The sequence below is a fragment of the Oryctolagus cuniculus genome, chromosome 4, assembly GCF_051225735.1.
Source record: "Oryctolagus cuniculus isolate XC-2025 breed Fujian yellow rabbit chromosome 4, ASM5122573v1, whole genome shotgun sequence".
Lineage (NCBI taxonomy): Eukaryota > Metazoa > Chordata > Mammalia > Lagomorpha > Leporidae > Oryctolagus > Oryctolagus cuniculus.
In genome coordinates, this window is record NC_142870.1 from 37,835,126 (window position 1) to 37,851,000 (window position 15,875).

The window sequence follows — 15,875 nt, forward strand, 5'->3', positions numbered from 1 at the left end:
TGAAATCAAATTACTCAGACTTCCATTCCAACGTTAATTTAGGGGGGGTCATTGCTCTCTCCGCATGACTTTCTGATGATGAGAAAAGTAAGCACTAACTTTCAATGGTTGCTTGAGGCAGCTTCCCGTCACTTCTCCACTTCTCTACACATTACGTCTGACTATATCATGACATCCTTTGCTGATCTTCAGCATGACACTTGCATGGTCTCTAAAAATAACAATTTTTAAATGTTTATTTATGTCAAACACAAAGAGAAAAGGCAAGATAGAATGAAAGAGAGAGAGGGCCAGTGGTGTGGTCCAGTGGGTAAACCCACTGCCTGTGGTGCTGGCATCTATACTAGCACTGGTTCAAATCCTGGCTGATCTGCTTCTGATCCAGTTCACTGCTAATATGCCTTGGAAACAGCAGAAGATGGCCTAAGTGCTTGGGCCCCTGCACCTGTATGGGAGACCAGGAAGAAGCTTCTGGCTCCTGGCTTAGGATCTGCCCAGCCCTGGTAATTGCAGCCATTTAGGGAGTGAACCAGCAGATGAAAGCTTTCTCTCTTCCTCTCCCTCTCCCTCTCTCTCTCTGCCTTTCAAATAAAATATAAATAAATATTTTTTAAAATATAGATAGCGATATGTAGTGAGAGAATATAGCTAGATATCTTCCATTTGCTGGTTCACACTCCAAATGGCTGTATCAGCCCTAGAGAGTCAGGGTGAAACCAAGAGCTAGCAGCTCCATCCTGGTCTTCCCAAGGGCGGCAAGGACCAAGCACTTTAGCCATCTTCTACAGCCTTCTCAAGTTCATTAGCAGGAAGTTGGCTTGGAAGCAGAGCAATGGGAACTCAAACCAGCACTCTGATATGGAATATTGGCATCATATGCAATGACTTAATCTACTGCACCACAACACAGGCCACTAAAAAACAACAGTGAGTTATGGAGTATGCCTATGGTCATATTTAAAAAGAATATTAAATAATACTAATGGTTAGTTTGACCAAATGACAGATACTCTGTTAAATATTATGGCTAGTCCCTGGAATGGCCACATTGAAAAGGAAAACTTAAATAATATCCCTCTTCAGCCATTGTGGCCATTTGGGGCGTGAACCAGCAGATGGAAGATTCTCTCTCTCTCTCTCTCTCTCTGTCTCTCTCTCTCTCTCTGTCTGTCTCTCTCTCTCTCTCTGTAACTCTGCCTTTCAAATAAATATATAAATCTTTAAAAAATTCAGACTTTCATGATTCATCCACAAAACAAATACATTTATTTCATGACACAGATAGTTTTATTCCCACCTTCTTCATCCTTCTCTAATGGACCAAATCATGGCTTTGCCTTAGGAAGGTAAAAACCTCAATCATTTACTTTCCTCAGGTAAGGATCAGCTAGGTATAGGATGCACCCTCAGGAAATATTGTCACAGTAATTTTTAGCACATTTTATTGAGGAGTTGTTGCAACATAATAAGCTCCATATGTTAAAAGCAAAAGCTCTGGAGCAGGCATTTGGTGCAGCCGTTAGGCCACTTCTTGGATAACCCATCCCATATCAGAATGTCTACTTTATGTCTATGTATCTCCTCTTCCAATACAGTTTCCTACTGATGTGCACCATGGGAGATAGCAGACATTAGTTAAAATATTTGAGTTCCTGTCACCTAAGTGGGAGATCTGAACTGAGTTCCTGGATCCTAATTTCCACATGGCTCAACTCTGGCTATAGTGAACACTGTGGGAGTGAACCAATGGATGGGAGATATTTATCTATCTCTCAATGCCACTCTGTCTGCCTTACATGTAAGATGAAAATAAATACAAAATTTTAAGAAGAATTCTTTCTTTTTAAATAATTTAATTGTTAAATATTAGAAGAAGCACATACATATATATTAGAATATTATTCAATATGCAAGTAGATTGCCAGATATCAACAATGAGCCTATTATTTCACTTCTGTTTAACAAAAGATTCCAAATGACCCACTTAATTTATTTTAATGGCATGATTTCCTGGCTCTTTATGGGTATCTATTTAAATTTAATAAAGGAAAATTTTACATTGCTATAAAAGATGTGATCATAACCTTGACTTGCAAAGTTAATATTATAACTTCTATATAGTAGATTTTATATACCAGTTGAGAAATTATAATCTATTGTTGTCTGAACAATATTTCCAAAATAAAATAATGACCCAAATGAACTTAGCTACAATATTTATTGCCTGCATTTATTTCTGAGATTAAGTAAATTGCTCTGGTTTGACTTGCTTTGTAAAAACATGTTTTTACTAATTTTGCAAAACCTTAATCAAAATAGATAATTTTTTAATCAGGTCATTTTGATTAAAGAATAACCCTAATAAATGTGAAAACTATCAAATAATTATTTTAATAATATTAAAGAGATTTGAATCTAAAATGTTGTTTAAAAAGAAGGTACAAGAAAACAGCTTCAGTAGTGGCAAAAGGATAATACTAAGCTCAGGTGTTATTTTATTTTAAAATTACATGGATATAAATTTGAACCTCCAGAGACATTATTCTAAGTTTTTAAAGTTTTTCAAATGAAATGCTTTCTACAAAAATCAGTTTAGTGAATACATGTAGGAGTAAATATTATGAAATAAAGAATATTTATAATTTTGTTACATTGAGGTACATTTTATATTCTAAAACTAATATGTATTTTTTCACATTTTTATGTTATGACATTTAAAATTACATTATACCTTGAGCTGGTGTTAAACCATAAATGTGTGAGGTAGAAATGAAAGAAATACAGTTAGCTTTTTTCACTTTAAGTAAATAACATGGTTTGCTTTATATCTAGGATATATTTCTGATAGAATCATGTTTTCACTCTAATCTTTTAATCCAGCTATAAAATATCGACTTTATACAGCAACATACATCAATTTTAAATGAGTAGGAAATAAAATAAGTGGTTTTTCTCAAGTGCATATTTATTTTACCAAATTGTTGCAAATAGACATAAAATGCTCCAGAAGTATACATTAGAAAAAAAAAATCAAGTATATATTTTTGTGGGTTAAATTATCTTCAATTAATTCATACATTATAGTATAGGATCTGAGTATGATTTCTCTAATATTAAGATTCAATTGAGCTGGTGCCGCAGTTCAATAGGCTAATCCTCCACCTGGGGTGCCGGCACACCAGGTTCTAGTCCTGGTTGGGGCGCCAGATTCTGTCCCGGTTGCCCCTCTTCCAGGACAGCTCTCTGCTGTGGCCAGGGAGTGCAGTGGAGGATGGCCCAAGTGCTTGGGCCCTGGACCTGTGTGGGAGACCAGGAGGAAGCACCTGGCTCCTGCCTTCGGATCAGCGCAGTGCGCCGGCTGCACTGCGCTGGCCGCAGTGGCCATTGGAGAGTGAACCAACAGTAAAGGAAGACCTTTCTCTCTGTCTCTCTCTCTCTGTCCACTCTGCCTGTCAAAAAAAAAAAAAAAAAAGATTCTATTGATGAAATAAGAATAAAGCAAAAATATAACAAAGCAGCAAAACATATATATAAATACTTATATACCTGTATGTACATTTGTGTGTGTGTTGACTCTAAAAGAGATGAATGTAAACAATTGACTTGTGACACAATGCTTCTAATAAACTCATTTTGAATCAGTCATTTATAAAATTTTCCTTCTAATGATATGATGCATAATACTACCTGTACTAGAATTATTTTGTTTTAAGAAGTTGAAAATATTAATAATTTTATCCTGAACATATGTGCGTGTGTGTGTGTGCGTGTATGTGTGTGGTCCAGTCATGAACTTAAGAATTTTGAGAAAAAAAACTTAAATTGATGTAGGGTCCGGCTCTGTGGCATAGTGGGTAAGGCTGTTGCCTACAGTGCCAGCATCCCATATGGGCACTGGTTCATGTCCTGGCTGCTCCACTTTCAATCCAGCTCTTTGCTGTGGCCTGGAAGGGCGGTTGAGGAATGGCCCAAGTTCTTGGACCCCTGCATGCATGTAGGTAAGCCTAGAGGAAGATCCTGGCTCCTGGTTTCGGATCAGAACAGGTCTAGCCATTGCGGCCACTTGAGGAGTGAACCAGTGGATGGAAGACTCCTCTTTGTCTCCGCCTCTCCTCTCTCTATGTAACTCTGACTTCAGATAAATAAATAAATCTTTTTTTAAATTATTTGACAGATAGAGTTACAGACAGTGAGGCAGAGAGAAACGGAGAGAAAGGTCTTCCTTCCGTTGGTTCACTGCCTAAATGGCCGCTATGGCCGGCTCTGCGCCAAGTGCTTCCTCCTGGTCTCCCATATGGGTGCAGGGGCCCAAGCACTTGGGCCATCCTCCACTGCCCTCCCTGGCCACAGCAGAGAGCTGGACTGGAAGAGGAGCAAATGGGACTAGAACCTGGTGCCCATATGGGTGCTGGTGCCGCAGGCATAGCATTAACCAAGTGAGCCATGGCGCTGGCCCTATAAATAAATCTTTTAAAAAAAAATGCTATAGCAATGTTAGCGACCAGTCTTGCGATAGAAATTCATTGAAATGGATCTCTCAGAAAACTGTAGAATTAAATAACATATTTACATCTACACCTAAAGACTGTTGCACAAATCTGTGCAATATTATTTTAAATAAATAATCTACTTTATGAGCATATGCCTTAGCAAAGAAATACCCTTTTAAAAATTATATAAATGGTGCAGAAGAGTTAGATAATACAGTCTTTTCATTCATCATGCTCTGCTTGTTGTGTTGGGAAGAATGAATTACTCAGGAGTTTCTATTTGTGCGAAAGTTTTCATTCTCACATTTTTTTCTTTGTTTCTCTTCCTCCTCCTTCTTCTGCTTTTTCTTTTCCTTCCTTCCTTTCTCCTGTTCCTTTTTCTTTCCTTTATTTGTATTACTGGGGGACAGTGATGTTTCAATATTATATAGCTGCTTAATAACATCTAAAGCAATACTATACTATAAAATACTAAATAAGTGAATTTTGATAAACCTATAGTACCTACAGATCTTCCAATTATTTGTCAATCATGTAATTTTCACAAGTTATGTTGCATCAGATTTTATATAAAATCAGCCTTCTCAACAGTAGATATTCACTGTGAGAATTATCTTAAAATTATAAAATTATAAAAATTATCTTTTTTTTTTTTTTTTTGACAGGCAGAGTGGACAGTGAGAAAGAGAGACAGAGAGAGAAAGGTCTTCCTTTGCTGTTGGTTCACCCTCCAATGGCCGCCGCTGCAGCCGGTGCACCGCGCTGATCCTGGCAGGAGCCAGGATCCAGGTGCTTTTCCTGGTCTCCCATGGGGTGCAGGGCCCAAGCACCTGGGCCATCCTCCACTGCACTCCCTGGCCATAGCAGAGAGCTGTCCTGGAAGAGGGGCAACCGGGACAGAATCCGGCGCCCCAACCGGGACTAGAACCCGGTGTGCCGGCGCCGCAAGGTGGAGGATTAGCCTATTGAGCCACGGCGCCGGCTAAAAATTATCTTAAAATTATATTATTTCAGGAAGTTTTTGCCTATTATTTAAGCTTTTTTTAGGACAACAAAATACTCTGTTTATCCTGGTAGTAGTTTTGTGAATTATATAATGTGTAGTGGATCTTTTGGACTCCAAAGATCTTTAATATGTAAAACTAGAAAGTATGGTGTGTGTAAAGCTATCTTTGTAAAACCAATATGAATGTGAAATTCTGGAACAGTGATTTCCTCACTATGAAGTCTGCTTGCAGCAGCTTTGTGGAGAGTAATAGAAAGTAAGAGATGGAGGATGAGTGGAATAAATCAGACAAAACTATTAAAGAAATGATGTTACCAGATATTACTTGAATGAATGTGTAACACATAAAATTCTAACAAGTTGCATTATATGCAGATTTCAAGTAACTGAAGCAAATCAATACCTTTAAAACACATCAAATATTGTTCCCAGAGAGCTCTTAGCATAAACAAGAAACAAGTCAAAACGTAGATGCTGAAGATTTTCGTTAAAATATGGGTAATCTCATAAATTAATAAATATTTCATCAATTTATAACAGGGAAATTGTAAATTTATGGTTTTCTAACTTATCCAAATATTTATTTATATTTATTTAGGGAGATGGACAAAGCAAGACAAAGAGATCAAGACACAAAGAGATCTTCTACCCACTGGTTCACTCCCCAGATGTCCACAAGAGCTGGGGGTAGAAGCCAAAACCCAGAGTCTGAAACACGTTCTGAATCTCTGATGAGCCACTTGAGCCATGAATTAGCCTCCTTGCCTTCTAAGGTGTGCAATAACAAGAATCTGGAATCAGTATCTGAGTTAGAACTTGAACCCAAGCAGGCTGATTTGGGGTGCAGGTATACCAGGACATGTTTTAACGATTGTGCCTAATGTCTGCCCGTGGTTTCATTTTCAACATAATATATTCATAGTGTTAGTTCAACCAAAAAATTTCAATATAGCAATTGTTTCTACTTACTGATTTTTTGGGTCATAAATTGTAATGAATTCATTATCAAATACCAGATATGCAAATCAGGTTAGAGCTCTGAATTTTTTCAAGTAAAGGTCAAAGTCTGGTCTAAATGTTGGTCTAAATGAACATGTAAAATTAAGTGTGACAACTAGATTGCATTTATAGTGGCAATGAGAATGTAATCCTTTAGATGTTGTGTTAAGGAAAAAAAAATATGATTCTTTGAAGACTTTGTGGTCCCAAGTAGCTAAATAAATCAGGATTCTCTGTTTACCAAACTGAATTATATGCATATTAGGGAATAAATCTGAAATGTTAGCTATAATAATGAGTATACCCAAACAACATCAATATTTCATTCACTAATAGTAATGTATACTGCAAGACAGGTTGTAATGTGTTTGCAGAAGCATTCAGACAAGAAATCAGACATGTACGTTTATTTTGCAGAGCAGGATACACTAATTATGCTGAGACATTGTGTTTCATGTTTGTCTGAGCCTATAAATCTAGGTCGAAAAATGAAGACTGGATTTTGATAGGCTATTATTGGAATTAATAGAGTTGCAGAATACAGTGTTCATGCAATTCTTTGTAAATAAAATAAATTTCCCATCCAAAAGGAAAATGTATTTCTTTTTTAATTCTTTTTAGCCTGTTGTGAGTTTTGTTTTAAATGATTTTGTAGTATACACTTTAAAAAAGATCTAGAAGAAAATGTTCTGAATATTTTAACCATAAAGAATGACAAATGTTGGAGGAAATCGATATGCTTACTCTAATTTTAACCTTATACCATATACAGATGTATTGAAACAACACAATGCCACAGAAATATTTGCAATTTTAATTTATCAGAGTTAAAAATTAATAATGACATTGTATGTGATATAAATAACTTAATGCCTTTAGGAAATTTAGGTAAGGCTTTAAATAAAGCCTATTCATTTACACATCATAGCACATAATGTTTGGATGATTTACTGAAGCTGGAAGTGGACACAACTCTCCTTGTTCTGGAAACAATTTTTTTTTTAAATATTTATTTTATTTATTTGAAAGACAGAGCCACAGAGAGAGGTAGAGACAGAGAGAGAGAGGTCTTCCATCTGCTGGTTCACTCCCCAGATGACTGCAACAGCAGAAGCTGTGCCGATCCGAAGCCAGGAGCCGGGAGCTTCCTCCGGGTCTCCCACATGCGAGCAGGGTCCCAAGGACTTGGGCCATCCTGCACCAGTATTGCAGGCCTTAGCAGAGAGCTGGATCAGAAGGTGAGCGGCCGGACTAGAACTGGCACCCAAATGGGATGCCAGCGCTTCAGGCCAGGACATTACCCATTGCACCACAACACCGGTCCCTGGAAAGAGAAATTTAAAAAAAAAATCAGACTTCACCCATCATTACAGAGGTATGAATGTTCAAGAAATAGAATTTACACTGTTTTCAGCAATACCTCAGAAAGAAAATTGGGTTTGATAACTATAAGCAGAGTTGTTACATGCCTTATTGCCTTATCTTATTTCCCCAAAATATTAGGATATTAATTGACATCAGTATTGTTTACATTTTAAATAGAAATTGATTAATTTTTCATAGCCATGCATCAGAATTATAACTTATATATAAAATATAAATTATAAATTTTGATCCACATTTGGTGTACCTAATATTCTTTTAACTATTTATTTAAGAATATATTGAAATGTCAATATTAAATTGAATTATATTCTATATGAAGATATAAATCAAGCATTTTATAATATCTACAATTGTTGAAAATGTCAAACTTTAAAATCCATTTTTTGGGGGTTGGTGCTGTGGTACAGTTGGTTAAAGTTCAAGCATCTCATATGGGTGCCAGTTCTAGTCCTGGTTGCTCCTCTTCAGATCCCACTCCCTGCTATGGCCTGGAAAAGCAGAAGTTGACCTAAGTGTTTGGGTCCCTGAACCCATGTGGGGGATCTGGAGGAAGCTCCTTGCTCCTGACTTCAGATCGGCTCAGCTCTGGCCTTTGCAGCCATTTAAGGAGTGAACCAGCAGATAGAAGACTCTCTCTTTCTCTCTCTCTACCTCTTGCTGTAATTCTGCCTTTCAAATAAATAAAAATAAATCTTTAAAAAATTAAAAAATCATTAAAAAATTAAAAAATCATTTGTTGCTAGGGTATATTTTAATATATTAAAGTAATTCCCTTTCATCACTTGTTGCATTAACACATGTATTTACAAATGTGAGGGAAATTTCATTTTTTAAATTGGTGTATGTGTTTTTCCAAAACAGTAAGACAAAGATATTATGTTTTACTAAACAAATATTTATTAGCAAAAGATTTAAATGTTTAAAATTAATTTTCTCTTCTTGAAAGATTTTTCTTGGTTATCTTGTCACTGTGTTTCAGTGCTGTTAATAGGAGAACTGATTCCTGTTCTTAGACTGTTTTAAACAAAGCAAAGTAAAAATGCAACATCTTGTTGATAGCTACTTCAAGAAATCATATAGTTCCTTCATTCCTTTTATGTAATATAGAAACCTTGGAGACATTCTGGTTTCTACCAAAATGTAATTTCCATACTCTGTTCATGATTTTACCTAGTAATAACTCCCACTGATGTCATATAATCACAGTGGTACACCCCCCATCATAATTTTCAGTCCCTTATTTATATTAAGCAAGCATTCATTTTTATTTTAGGTCTATTTTGCACAAGAAATATATTTGTGTTATACTTTCTGAAAAAAAAAAAAAAGAATCAAAGAGTATCCCAATGTAGGCAGCCCATAGATGAGTCAAGGTCAGTCTTGGCTTGTAGAATTCCTGTGATGAGAAAGTCACGTACTCCCATGTTGAAGGACGATGATCAAACAAGAGCACTCTGTTAAAATTGACTATGTTATGACTGTGTTGCAGAAAGCCCGATAAGTACCTTTGCCTTGTGTATGTTGTTATCCTCTGTGTTGCCTTGAGCTATAGCTGGTTATGTATAAATATCTCTGAGACGCTGGAATAAACGAACCTTGATCAGTTCATTTGTCTTGGCTCCATTCTCTGTGCCCTTGTCCCTCTTTTCATTCCCACACCCCCATTCGGGTTCTGTTCAACTGGTACGGCTGGCCCACACAGGTGGCGCCTGAACAGGGACTGAGTACAGGGAACAACATCATGAACCCTGGAAAAAGGAAGGCAGCTGCAACTCAATAATGCAGAGGAGTGGTAAGTACCTGCCACCTATAATCCTCGGTAAACAATAGATCGGGGGATATGGGACAAGAACAAGGAAAAAGGGCAGTAATTAAAGCCGTTAAAAATGTACTTCAGACACAGGGAATAGGGTTAAAGAAACAGATTGTAGAGCAATTTGTTAGTGCTGTTAAAAAAATTAGTCCTTGATTTGCTGAAGAGGGTGTTGTGGATAAAAAACACTGGGAGTGGAAAATATAGATCAGTGTACACTGGACGCCCTCCACCCTGCATTTAAATATTTCATTTGAATTGAATGTTTCCTGTTGTAAAGTTAATATTGCTATGTGAAATGAGAAATTGTGGCAACAAAGTGTCTGGAGTGCAGTAAAATAATATAATATAATTCTTCCATCACTGAATTCAATATTACCCATTCTGTTTCTGTGTTATGTACTAACTCTACCAGTATTACTGATAGGAATTCTTGGACAGATTATATTACAACATTCTGTTAATCTATGCTCCTTTATCATCTTTCCTCTAAATAATTTCAGTGTGTTCTAAAGGCTTGCAGTGTATTTCTTGTGGATCAAACTGAAAGTAACTAAGTCTGTGCACAGCAGACAGCTGAAAAATAATTCGCTGTCACAAATTGGCGTAGTCGGCAGGATCCTCATGTATACAAAGCAATGCCTTTCTTTAAAAGGAAAACTGAAGCTGCATGTGTAAACTGTGATGTTCCTGGTTGGAAGGACCCTCAGTTCGCCTTTTTGGCAATGGAATGGACTCTCCGCTCAGGACTGAGTGAGAATTGGGATGGCAAGTTATAGAGTGCACAGCCTCTACAAGTTATTGAGGTTTTGTAATCAGTGCCGGTAGAAAAGGGGAATAAACTACAGGCTTTGGGGAGGTGAGGATGGATTTTGTTATCTGCATACTGATGCATGTGCAAGCAATTAGAAAAAGCAGTAGAGGATAAATGTAAATTGGAAAAAAGAAAATGCTTCCCTTTGCAGTCAAACCGCTATGCAGTGGTAGGAAAATTATATCAAACTCCTATACCACTGCCAAAGCCAACTAAGGTTATTCAGTGTAAACAATACAGAATTCCAGGTGGACATGAGGAAATATCTAAAACAGTATAAACTTCTATTAATGCTGGAATGATGATTTCCATAACCACTAAAAAGAATAGTCTAATTTGGCCTGTTAAGAAATCAGATGAAACATGGAAACTGACGGTGGATTACAGGAAATTGAACAAAGTTACTCCCCCATTGACTGCTACAGTCCCAGATACCATCACTTTGATGTAAAAGGTCACAAGTATAAAAGCGTGTTCTTGATAAGAAAAGTTAAAAGGAAAAGAGGTTTTTAAATAAAGGAAGGACATGGTTTGTAAAAATTGTTTATCTGAATGGCTAGTTTACTCTATACTGGAATAAAAAAAGAGAAAGGTATGAGTAAGTTACAGAAGGTGTGAAAAAGTTACAAAATGTTATGGAAAAAAAATTGGGTTGCAAAACTATTAGTCTATTTTCTTTAACATAAAATCAAAATCTGATCCTCTGTTAAACAAATGAGTTAAAGTAATCTATTATGTTCTCTTGATGTCTCTGTTAAATTCTGATTGTTTAAAAACAGCTGTGAAAAGAGCAATGGTAAAATGGAGGGATCCTATCACCTGATAGGAATGGACCTGATCCAGTACTGGACTGGGACATAGGCTCCTAAGGGATTTTTTTTTTTTTTTTTTATGCAGCCAATATGCCTTTACATCGTTAGCGCCTGATGATATCTGCAACTGCTCACTGGGCCGTGTGGCCCCGATGCTGACATCCGTAGTTCCAAAGACACGATGGTGACATCCATTACCGGAGTACTGCAATGGCAACGTCATCCTAATAGGAGAGGACACTGCCCTTGCCATGGCTGTATCAGTAGTAGGTGTTCCTGGATTGGCCTTTGGAAATAACTGTGTGCTGCGAAGGCTTGCATGTTCAGTGACCAAAACAATTAATCTTACTGCTACTGTGCTGTCTAAAATAGCTGAAGATTTGGGTCAAGTTCGCTCAGGAGTACTTTTAAACCATGCAGCTATCGATTACTTGCTGTTAAAAGATCATATAAGCTGTAAATCTGTACCAGGGGGATGTTGTTTTAACATTAGTAAAAATGTGCCATATATAGCCTGCTATTAATAAACTAAGAGTAAAATGCAACGTATATTTATTACTAACCCCCTAACATTTGGAGGGTTTCAATGGATTCATTGGTTATTAATGGTGGCTGGACCACTACTGCTTTTCCTACTTTGTATGGGATGTTTTCCGTGTGTTCTGCAATTTCTGCTAACTTCACTACAGTCTGCATGGACTGAGATTCATCATTTAAAACTTCGTACCAAACCTCCTTTGTAATCAAAATAATTGATATTTGGCTGTATATTTCATCTCTCACCTAATGTCAAGCTGGAATGGTACTCAATGATGGGTAAGACGCTGAGCATCCTGTACCAACCTAAGACAGGGCTCTAGGCCAAGCTGCCAGAGTTACCGATGACGGGTAAGGACAGAGATGACTGAGGGCAACCTAAGACAGAGGCTGTTCCCAATTAAATAAAAAAGGAGGAGATGTAGGCAGCCCATAGACAAGTCATAGACACTTTCATTTACTTCTAGAAAAAATTCCAATTGGCACAAATTTAACTATGTAAGAAAATAGTTTTTATATTTATTTTGTGTCTAAAAAGTTCCCATTCTTGGAATTTATATTTAAGATATACATCCAATATATAAAAATGCTTATGAGGGTGGGCTTTCTGGAACAGAGGTTTGGGCCACTGCTTAGGACTGCTCATCCCATACCAGGGTGTCTGTGTTCAAGTTTTGCCTCCACTTCTGATTCAACTTCCTCCTTATGTGCATCTAGGGAGACAGTGGATAATAGCTTCAATACTCTGGTACCTGTCACTCATGTGGGTGACTCAGATGGAGTTCCTGTCTCCTGACTTTAGCCTGGCCCAGCCCTGTCTGTGGACATCTGGGGAGTGAACCTTTCTGTCTCTCTATCTTTCAGAGACATTTTTTTAAATGGAACACATAGATGCACAAATGTATTGATTGAAGCATATATGTAATCGCATGGTGTTTGAAACACAGCTAGAAGAGTACCTATTAAATGGTTGTATCTACAAAATTGGTACATAGCTGTCAAAGGGAATGAAAGCAAACTGATGTTTTTAATTTTTTTTAAAATTTTTATTAGTCTTTAACTGATTCAACATGATTTATGTATACAATTCTTTTTTTAAAAAGATTTATTTATTTATTTGAAAGTCAGAGTTACACAGAGAAAGAAGGAGAAGCAGAGAGAGAGAGAGTGAACCATTCACAGTGAATGGTTCACTCCCCAATTGGCTGCAATTGCCATATCTGTGCGGATCTGAAGCCAGGAGCCAGGAATTTCTTCCAGGTCTTCTACACAGGTATAGGGGCCCAAGGACTTGGGCCATATTGGACTGCTTTCCCAGGCCATAGCAGAGAGCTGGATTGGGAATAGAGCAGTTGGCCCTCGAACCGGTACCCTTATGGGATGCTGGCACTACAGGCAGCATCTTTACCCACTACACCACAGTACCGGTCCCAATGCAATTCTAAGAACATAAATTTCTTCCCCTTCCCCTCCCCTCTCTCCCTCCAAATCTCCTTGCTTGTCCCATTTTTTTCTTTTTGAATTATTGAGACAGTGTATTTTAAATTTACATTACAGTAGAGAGGCTTAATACTGCATTGAATGAAAAAGCTTAACAAGTGAAAAGCAAAAAGACCCTTGTTTAGTGGGAATATAAATAATAACTGAATGGAAAAAATAGCCATCTTACCCATTTGAATGACTTCCAAGAAATGAAAATAGCATGTCTTTACAGATAAAGAAATAACAGTTTCTGAAAAAAAATGAAAGAAAAATGTTTGTGTCTGGTCATGCATAAAATGATAAATACAGGAAAAATTAAGAATCTATCAATTATATTGGTTCAGTACATTTGATTGGAAATAAAGCATTGACAAAATAGAAGTGATAGGAAATGGAAATGACATATCCATTAATATACTCATTGACAAGTTTGGCTTTGCAACTCTGTTATTATTTCATATACTAAATAAATGGCACTTGATATGAATAGGGAAAATTAATAAGTATGAAAGAAACATTTGAATTCACTTTCTCACTACTAAGGAAAAAATGAGCAAAACAACCCTGAGAGTATTTGGAGCATATGGTCTTAGACTAAACACAAGTAATGTTTCATTTTTCTATTGTTTTAAATGTCAGCAATTTTTAAGGTACTTTCTGTGTATTCTGGGTTTGAGTAGTATATCATGGGTGAAATTCAAATTTATTAATCAGAAGAAGGAATCATACATATAGAATAAGGTATTGAATTGCAATTGATACATGATAGAAATATGGAGATATATGATAGATTTTTAGGTAAACAGAAGAGGGATGTTCATACAAATATGTGAATTCCTGCCTATTTGTTCAACTATTTTCTAGCACTGTCTTCTCTAAAATAGCCTAGAAACAATGACTTCTAGAAGTACTGAGCACAACCATACCTGAGATTTATTTTCTACATATAATTCTCTCCTAAAGGGAAGCAACGTCTCTTTGTAAAATGACAATATAAAGACTAGACTAAAGTGTTCAAGATAAACTCTGACATCTTTTTTGAGCCAAATCAGAAAACACTTAAATGATGAAGGAGACACATCAAAAGGAAACAGCAGTCAAGGGGAAGAAGGCAATTTGAATATCAAATAATTTTGTAAGTCAATAATTATGATCCATTGGATAAAATAAAAATCCACAAATGTATTGATATAAATAAAAATGAAAACATTAATAAATAGAAACCTCTTCTTTATAGTACAAATTCCACTAGATATTGTGGAAGAGAAAAAAAGACTTCTTAAAGGTTTACCATTGAAATCCACAAATAACAATAATTGACTCTGTCAAGGATCATCAATGAATACTAAGATTGATACTCACAAGTTTGAAGAGTAATTGCTTATTTGCAATAGTCTTACAGTAATCACCCCAAGAAATGTTCTGATTACAATGGATTAAATGATCATTTTATAGGGAAAAGTCTGGCAGACATTAATATAGTGATTAAAATTAATACCCACAGTGGTAGGGCAATCAGGCATCTTGAGTCTACTGATCATTATGTACTGAGACAAGTACACAGTCATTTAAAAAAATGTAACACTTTCTACCCAATAATGAAGGACAATCAGATAAACCAAAATGAAAGGCTACTGTATTAAATTACTGACCCCAAATTTCAGTGCTGTAAAGACAAAGGGAGTCTGAGAAACTCATCAAAATTATAAAGAAAAGAGACTTGACATTAGAAAAGAATAGTTGAAACTATTGAGAAAATTCCAAAATATGAACAACATATATAGCTTAGATTGAACTCTTATGTCAATGTTAACTTTCTTCTTTTGATAATTGTGGGTGAACCTCTGAAAATGTCTTGGTTTTCTGGAAACTGTGCACAAGTAACATGTTAATATTTTGGAAATTCTACTCTTTAATTATGTTAATATAATGATACTTTTCTGGCAGCTTCTCAGTAAATCTGAAATTACTTTCAATAAAATATTAAATTAACATTTGTAAAATTCTATTAGAATAATTTCTCGATCCTGATTTTTATTAACATTATGTGTTCCCATTATATATTTGTTATAATTAATGAACTGATATTGACATAAAATGGTAACTGAAGTCCATATTTAGATCTCCTTAATTCTTAATTTTTTATTTTCTGTTTCAGGATCCCAGTCAGAGTATCATATTACATTAGTTGTCATGTCTCTTTAGGCTTCTCTTGACTATAATACAGTCCTAATTTCCTTTTTTGTCATGAATAACTATTTTGAGCAATATTCAGGTATTTCATACAAGGTCTTCAACTGGGATTTGCTTCATGTTTTTTCTTATTATAAGACTGAGTCTTTTAAAACTCAGAGGTAAAAGGCCATTGTCATTTCATTGTGTCAAGTGTACATGTTATTAACATAATTTATGAATGTTGATTTTGCTATACATTTATACTGGAATGGAACAATTAAATAAATGCTTGGCAAATGGTGGGAGAGAGGTTTCTCACTTACAGTAAGAGTTTTCAGATAATCAAGGAGAGGAAACATAA

General features: G+C 36.0%; 1 long non-coding RNA gene across 1 annotated transcript; it reads left to right on the top strand.

Moving 5' to 3' along the window:
* Positions 1-9,477: 9,477 nt before the first annotated feature.
* Positions 9,478-15,331, top strand: LOC149126954 (uncharacterized). Its single transcript, XR_016232382.1, has 2 exons — positions 9,478-9,673; positions 11,406-15,331. It is a non-coding gene; the product is annotated as an uncharacterized LOC149126954 (long non-coding RNA).
* Positions 15,332-15,875: the final 544 nt, after the last annotated feature.